The sequence below is a fragment of the Catharus ustulatus genome, chromosome 3 (genome assembly GCF_009819885.2).
Source record: "Catharus ustulatus isolate bCatUst1 chromosome 3, bCatUst1.pri.v2, whole genome shotgun sequence".
Lineage (NCBI taxonomy): Eukaryota > Metazoa > Chordata > Aves > Passeriformes > Turdidae > Catharus > Catharus ustulatus.
In genome coordinates, this window is record NC_046223.1 from 27,995,040 (window position 1) to 28,005,368 (window position 10,329).

The following is a 10,329-nucleotide window of genomic DNA, read 5'->3' on the forward strand; positions in this document are numbered from 1 at the left end:
GTTCTCAGCTGGAGTTGCAGTACGGGAGAAAGATTTGTGTCATTTTTGCACATTCCAAATGATTCAGGGATCATGGCAATGAGCTTTGTGTTGAGACTGTTGACTAGCTTTTATTGAACCAGAGATTAATTTTATTCAAGAGAATGGCCCAGAAACTTGCATTAGGAAGTCATCAAGATAGATTCTGCAAAGCCCAGTGGAAAAATTACGTTATTGTTGTTTTAAATAGTGTTTAGCATATGACACTGTGAAACATAATGAGTAGCCTGAACATCTTGCTGCATCACTAATTCATAGTAATACAATTCTTTTTTCTGAGATGGTTTGTAGTACTTCTTGTACTACTTGTAAGTGGTACTTTGAAGTCTATTGATGCCTATTGTTCAACATCTTTAGCAGATTTCAGAACTGAGAAAATTTATTCCATGCAGAGGTTAACATTTCAAACTTCTCTATTAAGACAACAAAGAGACAAAAATTTGAAATATTCATATTCATGAATATCAAACTACGAAATATGAATCATGAACTACCAGAATCTTCTGTTTCAGTAAGTTTGAAACACTTCATGCTAGTATGGATTTCTTTTCACTTAACAATACCAACTTTTCTATTCTCTTAATATAAATTATAGAAACAAAGGGAAACACTTCAACAACTTAGAAATTAAATACTCCAGTACTTTTTGCAAAGAACACTCACAGAATTTTCATCAACCAGTACTGAAATTGACAACTTAGGACTTTTATAACCAGTCCTAATTATCAGATAATAAATTAACTAGAAGGAAAGGAAGAGTCTACTCTGCAAAATAATAACTTACACTGAAATGGATGCCTCTTATTACTATGACTTATGTGCTAAAATAAGTGTATATATTAGGAAACAAGGGAACTGATATTTAATTTAAATAGTATTCAGAGGACAACTACTGAGATATGAATGCCTTAAACAATACTCCATGTAAGGTGATATTCCTACAGTCAAAGCACAACAGCAAAAATAGGATTTATTTTTCTTATTTTGTTTTAAGAAGAGGAAAAAAATATTCTGTTTGCAGTCTAATTATGAATGCTGTTTGGTCTTCAAAGGTTAAGTGGAGAAGAGAACATTTGATGTGCAAACACTGCTTCTGGTACTTAACATTCATTTGGGAATTACTCAGGCTTCCCATGTGGATCTGGCCTACTCAATGTACACATGAGATGATGTGGTTAATGACTATATTCTAAGAATTACCTGTTTGAGAGTCAAGTCCCTAAATTCCTTGCAGACCTGAGTACCCCAATGAATGGTTGCTCCATTACTTGAAAACTTTTATTTTTCCTCCAAACAGCATTCAGAGAACATTGAATCCTTTCCAGTCTGTTCAACTGAACAATATCAGGTGAACTACCTTCCTCTTTGATTTTTTCCATGCTTGTGCCAATGAGAAAGACAAAATGAAGCCTTGCTTTCATAGCGGACCAAAGCAACTCTGTGCTAAATATGATGCTGCAGACTGGATAGATGAATTCTGAATGAATGATGGTCTCACCTCTGTGATATGCACTTTCAGAAAATCCTTCATGGCTCATCTTCCCTTCAAATATATTGAAGTGACACATTTTCTGGCCTCTGCTGACTTCTGGCTGGACTAATTTGGTTTTAGCAATCCTAAGTGGTGTAGGAAATACTGTGCATTTTAGACCTGAAGCTTTGACATGATACAAGGTAGACCTCATTGAGCAATTTGGATAATCATGTGTTTTATGGCTTTCAGATGTTCTTGCTGCAGCATAAAGGTCCATAAATATTTAGAACAGAGAGTCTATGGTCCATTTATGCCTATTTTATGTAGCATTGTTTTTCTTTATTGAAGCTTGTTATTTTGTGTATGACAGCAGCATTGTAGTTTTCAAATAGGATGTATTTTTTTTCTAAAGAGTTTCTTGTAACACAGAAGCATTGAGTGATCAGAAGATGAGTTCTATTTTAACATCCACAGACTGGAAGATATCAACAAAGATTAGCTGAAGAAAAATAAAGAAATAATCTATGACAGTGTTGAGAATGATTCTCAGAATTTTAAATACTTGTTAAAGGCTTTGCTGTATTTCACTTCAATAAACATCATGCTCCAGTTACTACTTGAAACCATAGGGGCATTATCCTGTGCAGCACTTATCAATATTTTAACACGTGAAAGTCAAATGATGTTGAAACATTGAACTATATTTCCATCTGTGCAAGCTAAAATGGTACAAATGCATCCTGTGTAATGGAATACTACATCCCCAGTTACTTTCTTACAAGTGATACCTGATTCCTCTGTATTTTCTGTGGTTGTTTCCATTGCTCTGATGGTGCCCAAAGGAAGACTGTATTTTAAAATTAATGTTTATAGCAGTTTTAACCCAACCTGCCTTAAATCCAGAGAAAACAAATTTTTGGAAATTGCTACAAAAATTAGTAGCTAATTTTCTGTTGCGCTAGCCTCAGTGCTAAATCTTTCTGTGCATTTTGTGTGAAAATGGGCATTGGTACTAAAACAAAGTCTCTGAGATTGGCTGGAAGACAAATATACTGCTCCCATGAGAGATTCTGGGAGCTTGTTCCAGTGGAAAAATGTACTGATGGTGAGCAGTAAAAGAAAGAGATGGAGGTTGCTGCCAAAGGTTGGAGATTTCAGTGGGATTTCTCTGAAACCTCTGGGAAGACAGCTCCAGACACAGTCAGGCAACATGACTCCCACACACCATGGTCCCAGAGCCACCAGCAGCAGACCAACCACCTGCTTTCACCCCAGAAGTCCATGGAGAAAGATCACTGCACTGAAGATGGGTGTGACACAGGTATGAATGACAGTACAAGATCTTGAGACACATGTCAAATGTGAACTGTATTGCTCAGTGTCACCTGAAAGTCTGTACCCCCCCAGTTCTTCTACCAGCAACCCATCACAGATTAAATGGTTGATATCCCTTCTGTGAATCCCCTCCCATGAACTTGTCTCCTTTGCTCATGTTATATCTGACATTGCAGTCTTCCACCCAGTCACTGAACTCCTTTTCTTGGTTTATATCATGTTGGTTTGATTTGTCTCACAATCTCTTTGTTTCTCCTGACTTTTCTACCCAAGGTTTTGGCTTCTATACTTACGTCAACTTACTTCTTTATTTCTTGGAGCTATCTGAAGCGTTGTCTCTCCATGGTCATGTGCCTGTGTTTCTGTGATCGCTTTCCTAGTAAAGCTTGGACTGCTGCCGTTTGTTGCTGCTTTAGAAAAGAATTTGAAGACTATCAAACGGGCTTAATTGTGGGGCTGCTTCAAGCATTTCTTTCCAGTCATTCAGGGGCTGCTCATTTAGCTACCATGTTTTTCTGTCTAGTTACTGGGCTGTAACATCAAGTGAAGCAGGCTTTGCCCTCTCCTGCCCACCTTGCCTGCAGTGTTGGGAGAGCGAATTTTTAAATCGCAACACTGCAGGTCTGGACTTGCTTCCCACCTGATCTGATGTCTTCCTGTAGGTGTCCAGGTAGATCAGTGATCCAGAGAGAGCTGAGGTAAACAGAAAACTGGCAACTGCCTTTACATCCCTTCACATGGCAATCAGGTCTGTGCTTTGCAGCTCTCTGCTCATCAGCAATGGCCAGGACTCCAAAGTGCCAGTTATGCCAGAGTCCAGTGAGAATGCCTCTCTGTTTTCATGGGTTTCCCAGTTTCTCACACTGGCCTTAAATCAATTTCACTTAATATACAGTAATTTCACAACCATAAGGCGCACTGGACTACAAGGAACACCCCCGGGGAGTTGGCAAATTTCGCAACTTTGTAGATCAGATAAGGCGCACCGGACTATAAGGCGCACTTTTTTTTTGCAGCGAGGCCCTGCCCCCAGCTCCCCCCGTGCGGTTGCTGGACAAGGCCCCGTCCCAACCTGGCAGCCGTTGGCCCCTGGGCCCACCTGTACCCAGCGGGGCTGGGCTATGCCTCCCCGGGGCCAGGGCATGCCCCCTGCTGCTCCGTGCTGCCTCCCGGGGGCCGGGCTATGCCTGCCGCTGCCCCGTGCAGCCTCCCCAGGGCTGGGGCATGCCTGCCGGGGCGCCGCAGGCCCCCGGGCCCCCCTGAACCCAGAAACCCCAGCCCCACGGCCCCGCCTCCATCCGGCTGCTGCGCCCTTGTGTCCCCGCCTCCACCTGGCAGCCATGGCCCTGCCAGCTCCCCCTGCAGCTTGCAGCTCACACTTCTGGGTTGGCAAATTTCCGAACTTTTGCCCATATATAAGGCGCACCGGACTATAAGGTGCATTTCCGGGTTCAGGCGAAAATTTTAGTCAAAAGGGTGCGCCTTATAGTCGTGAAATTACTGTAATCGATCACTGCGCACGTTTTTCCCAGGACTTCACTGACTCTGCTTTATATTTTTAATTCTCCATGTGAGGATAGCTACAGACATTCTATTAATGTTACTTAGCAGTGTTTCTTGGAATGGATTTCAGAGGGCTTCCCATCCACCTAGAAGAAACTTGATCCATTAGCCTGTAAGTGGCTGTAAATGCATCCAGTAGAAGGGCTGCAATCTTTTAGTCAATACATTTCTTCTACAGTGCATGCATCTAGAGCACCTTCAGAGTTGCTAAAATGATACCAGCAGATACTGCTGCTTCATCAGAAGAGCAATCCTAGGGCAGCTCTCCACTACCATGGGATAATCGTGGTGCTGGAATGTAACGTGAGTATCTCTGTAATGCTCCACTGTACCCATGATTGATTATAGACTGAACCTTTTCCTTCTTTTTTTCCATTGAACCCTGACATCTGCATTTTCCATTTGTCTGTCTGCCTGGATTCCTATTTGTTTTGAACTAGAGTGCTTGAGAAGTGCTGTTCTCTGTCAGAACTGAAACCCTTTCCCCAGCAGTTCAGATACTCTCACTGTTTGGATTAGTTGCTTCAGACTGGTGTCTCTGTTTTCTTTTCTCTGAGTTGCAGTGGAGGGTTCCAGGCAACATAGTCATGGTGGTAGGAAATGGCATCAGTGGCTGGACACAAGACGACATCTCTGGGAATGATGTAAAGGCTCATGTGGTTACCATGATCAACCAGGGAAAATTGTTCCATATCCAGTAGTTCAGCAGGCAACTCTGGATTGGAGACACTGTGGCTTTGTGAAACATTTTGATTTTTCAAGCTCTTGCACAGACCACCAGTATATAAATCTCAGAAGATTGGATCAAGCATTTGAGTTCCAAGAGGATTGAATTAAGCATGGAGATCATAGGACCTTTTCAAAAAGAAGCAGGGCCTAACATTTATGATCTAGATGATCAGGCAAATCTAGCTCAACCACAAAATCAGCTTTTGATCAGCTTTGAACTGTAAATAGTAAATATGGTAAATAAATTATTTTAACCAAGACTGGAGCAGAGCTGTTGTGTTTGGATACCCACCTCTGAGTATCTTCAATGAAGTAGGAGATAAGTCCAGAGAGATAATGACAGCTGAGGTGTGTAATCCCAATGCCAAGTGTTCAATGTGTGAGACCCAGGTGACCCTGGCTTCTGTTTTTTGTGTGCCCCACAACTGATTGTTGCTTCCAAACTTGCCAGTTATATCGTCTCTGTTTAGGTAAGTAAGTGCTAAAAGTACTTGTTAGACATTATGATACAACCCAATAATCATACAGTATTTTAGATGGGCTTTTGAAACTTTTCCTCCTGAAGACAACATTAAAAAATACTTCACATCCTTATATAATTATATGTCGTGCCTAGCTCACTGTGCAGTATGCATTCCTACTTTCACCCTTTTACTAAATTTTTGACCTGTAAATCCTGCATTTTCAGAAGTGTGAGTCCTCCCATACAGGTGTTTTTTTAAAGTGTAGTTTGTGTGGTAGGTACGTTATGTTTTCTTCTTCAGGACATTCTTGGATGTCAACCTTCATAAAGGGACTAATTTCATGCTCTATGATGCACTAAAGATGAAGTAATTCTGCCCTGAGATGGCAGATGACATTCAATGTAAATAAATGCAAATGTATATGGAGAGAAAGTGATCCATTCACAGTGCTGGCTCAAATCTACAGCATACCCAAAACATGTTATTGTTTTGTATGCTCTTCTGAGCCCCTCATCTCTACCATAATATAACTAAGCTGGAAAAGGTTCAGAGAAGGGTGACAAGGTGGCCAAGTATATGGAATAATACTTTATGAGAAAAAAAAAGGGGAAGATTCAAAACAAACAGAAGAAAGTGTTCCTTTACCCACGTCTGGAAACTACAGGAGTGCTCTGCTGTGGGATGCTGTGAATGGTGAAAGCTGACCTTGATTCAGGGAGAGATAGGGAAAATTAGCAGAAGAGAAAACTATCAATCAAGACCCACTAAATAAAATTATTTTCAATCTGGAAGTCCCTGAGCAACAAGCTGTTGCAAGGTGGTTATGTGAGTTTTCTGTCTCTCTGAGACGGGTTACTGTGCTGGATGGATTTTTGCTTTGATTCACTGTGGCCACTCTTTGCATTTATGCTAGAAGGCTCCATATTTCTAAACAAAATGACAGCTGGCCAGTGGCTAGTCTTCCATTTTAGTTCCTGACCAAAAGTGGAAAATCATATTTGAGCCCCTTCCCTTTGAAATTGGCAGCTGGACCAGGCTCTTCATTTGTGCCTGGAGTTATGAGCAGCAAAACAAATCTACAGCAGACTCTGCCCTAAAAGATTTGGGTTTGTGCCAACAAGGAGCAAAAACACATTCTGAAATTTTTAGTGTTGCTGCAATGAGAACAATAGCACATGGTACATGTTGCTTCCTGATGACTTCTCTAACAACCTCACCTGCAAATGTGAGATCTTTTCCCCAGGATCAGATGGAGGAAAGACCCAAAGCTTCACCTTCTTCATTGTCCTCCTCTCTGCTTAGATACAGCTTTTGAAGGAGTAGGTGTCTGCTTTGGTCAACCATTTTGGAGAAATTGGGATGGGCTTTGTGTCCCAGGCTAAACCAGACATTTATAGTTTCTATAGAGTTGAATGTCACTTAGTTTGGCAAGATAGTCCTGTACCTGGAAAGGCAGGCAATAAAACTGCAACCTGTTTTCTACCTAACATATGGTATCTAACCCCACTGGAGGCTTGTGCTTGGCAAGCAGAGGAAAAACACTGCAGATTTGATTTAGGCACATATTCAATAGTAGTCATGTGGTTTCCACACACTCTGCTTTGGATACAGGCCAGTGTGTATAAACAAGGGAATATATAATACCAGTAGTATGGAATTTTCTTCCTCTTTTCAGCTTTCACTAAAAATTAGGTGTCTTTGCTCAGGAACACAAACCATTCCTTCTGGTAAAATAACCTCCAAGCCTCTGGCCTTCCATTCATCTTCCTTGGATGCATAAAATAAGTTATGAGGTCTAAAGAATCACAAAAAGGATGGGAAAATACATTCATAATCTGGCATGACTATTCATGTTTTGTTCACTTCGTTATTCACTTCATTATTTATTTCAAGAAATGTTATCTGAAGTTCAGAAATATGTAGGAATACTAAAGCAATGCAGCTATAAGGAGCTGGTGTGTTTGAAAATAAATCATATTGGACGTATATGTTAGAGTTTTCACTGCCTCAGTTTACCTACCTAAAAAGAGGAGAGCTATATCTGCCAGCTGACTTGGCTGGTGCACTGTGGAATTAAATTGGTGATTGAAAAAATGCTTTGAAGTTCGTGACTGAAAGAAATTGTGCATTTGTGAGGTGTTAGAGTGTTTAAACAATGAGTGATAGCATACAGGTTCAACTTATTCACAGTACTGTGCAAAAGCAATGCATTAACCTTTTGGATTGAATCACAGTTTCAGCTTGGGATGGATTAGAGATCTCTCTAAACATATTAATACCCAAGAACATAACCAGATTGAAGAATCAATTTACTCAAGAGACAAGCTGCCATGGTATCATCATTAGCAGCAGGAGCCAGAAAGTGAGGAGGCTGCACCAGGGTGTGGGTCGAGACAGTGGTTATAGCTACTGTTAAACAATTCAACAACACTGCAGCTCTTCTTCCTCCTCCTCTGCGGTCTGAAGGCAAATGGTTACCTGAGACATGAACTGAGCATTCAGGCAGTGTCATAATTCATGCTATTTCATGCTTGTCTTACTGCCAAAAGCTCCAAAGACTATTAATTTTTCTGCTATCCTTGAGTTCGGGAGCTCCATTCATTTAATTATTGCACTGGAATCTGAATTCTGAATGAATATTTTAAAGAATAATTGTGAGTTATTTGGAAACAAGACAGTTCCTGTGGATTCATACGCTGAAAATCTTAACTGTATTTGGGAACTGTACTTCTGGATGCACTTAAGAAGTAATTCCCCAGCAGTGAAAAAGCTTCAGAGAAGCCCCACAACTGTGGGCCATCATGTGGTTACTGACTGTTCAGGTAGAGCTATTGTCCTGGGGTCTGTGGGTTGCAGAAACAGCACTATATATTGATACATGCATTCACTAACACTGAACCCAATCCATTTACTGGCGCTGGACCCCATTTCAATCATGTTACTGAGGCTGGATAGAGATACCAATATTCAGGAAGTTTTGTTCAAATAAGGAACTGGTGTGGAGGCTGACATGAGGCCTCATGGTACTGAGAATTTGTTTGAGTTCAGATGTGGCCCTGTCACTGCCTAAATGGAACATTTGTTACTGCACCTCCTTAAGACAATATCTATGTTGTCACATCGTTGATGTGGAAGGAAATCAAAGACCACCAAGCAAAATTTAGAATTTGGGATTATAAAGTAAAGTTGTTAAACCACATTTGGGAATTGATGTTAAACTTGGTTTACAGGGCAGTCTTGTCACCTGTTGGACATCTGATGTCCTGTGCCCGCAGTTTTGGCTCCTGTGACAAGGTAAGAGATTAAGAGAAATCCTAAAGAGACTCTGAAATGGATCTTCTTTCTTGTTTTAAGATGGAAGGAGGGAAGGAGATGCAGGCGAACAGTTCCTTGCCCTCAGAAGCCTTCCTGTCTAAGAGCACTCAAGCTTGAGGCCATTCCCAGTGTAGCAGTGAGGCTACAAAAACCAGATCTGAACATGTCTCTGCAGAGTTTCAAGGTAGATGGGTGCCCCCAGAACAGCCACTGTGCCCTGTTATACTGACAGACCTATAAAGGAAACAAAGTCTGCAGGCATTGTGTAATCCTCAGGACTCAGGAGAAGAACAGAAAGAGCAATTTGGCTTTCTGATGAAAAGCCCAGGGACTGATGATACTTCCCTGGATGACATGACAAGGAAATTCTCTCCAAAAGCCATATCTTTGCCTCCTTTAATACACTTTATATTGATTCTGGCCACTTTACCTAGGTTGCAGGTTCAGGGAAGTGGAGGGGAAACTCTTAGCACAGCACTGAAGACTTGGACTCACTGGCACATCCCTCTCTCTTGCTGTTTGGAAGGTGACATTACAGGTTCTGTTGATGAATGAGCATTGCTAAATACACTGTACAAAAACGTGCATCTGGAACAAGGCACTTCAGCTTCTCTCTCCCCTGGAGAGCCAAGCAGAAGTCAGAGCTGTGCATGTGTGTGAAAAACAAAGGCTCATACTGGCAGCATGAAATGAGGAAGGGATCTTCCACAGCTGTCCTTGCCAGCAAGTGTGACACTCCTTTTGGCACTTCTCCGATGCCTTTCAGATGACTGTATTAGAGAACTGTGCAAGCACAAAATCTCTCAGAAAGGGTTAACAGTGACATCAGCTGGACAAATGAGTCTTGCAGACAGCCCTAAGAATTTTCTGGGGCAGGATATGTGTGTATATGCATCACAGTCCCAAGGCATTTAATGAAGAACATTCCAAAGCTGAAGTATTTTCCACTATCTTTTGCTTATTGAACAGAAACAAATCAGCCCAAAACATGCACATGTGCACTCACAGTAGGTAAAATTGCAAAGTGTGTGAGTGTTGTTGAAGTATAAATCTCCATTATTTTTGCTCTTGAGAAGACCCTTGCATATATTAAGATTTCTCTACATCAGATATAAATATGGGTACAGATTTTCTACTGGGAGAGAGCAGGTATCAGCAGAGAACTGGACCAGGGAAACACCATCTCTCCATTGCTGATATATCCCACTGCAGTACACCTCTCTTGGCCATGCCACACAGTATGGAGGCACCTGGCTTTACAGCTTCAATGTTACAAAAAGATTTTGCAGTAACTTTTCATCTCTCTTGCCTGACAATTGGGAATACAAGCTGCAAATGACAGATGAAAATCTTCATGATCTGAAGGCAGCTCTCTCCCCATCCTTGGCCCTGCAAAGAGGAGCAATGCTG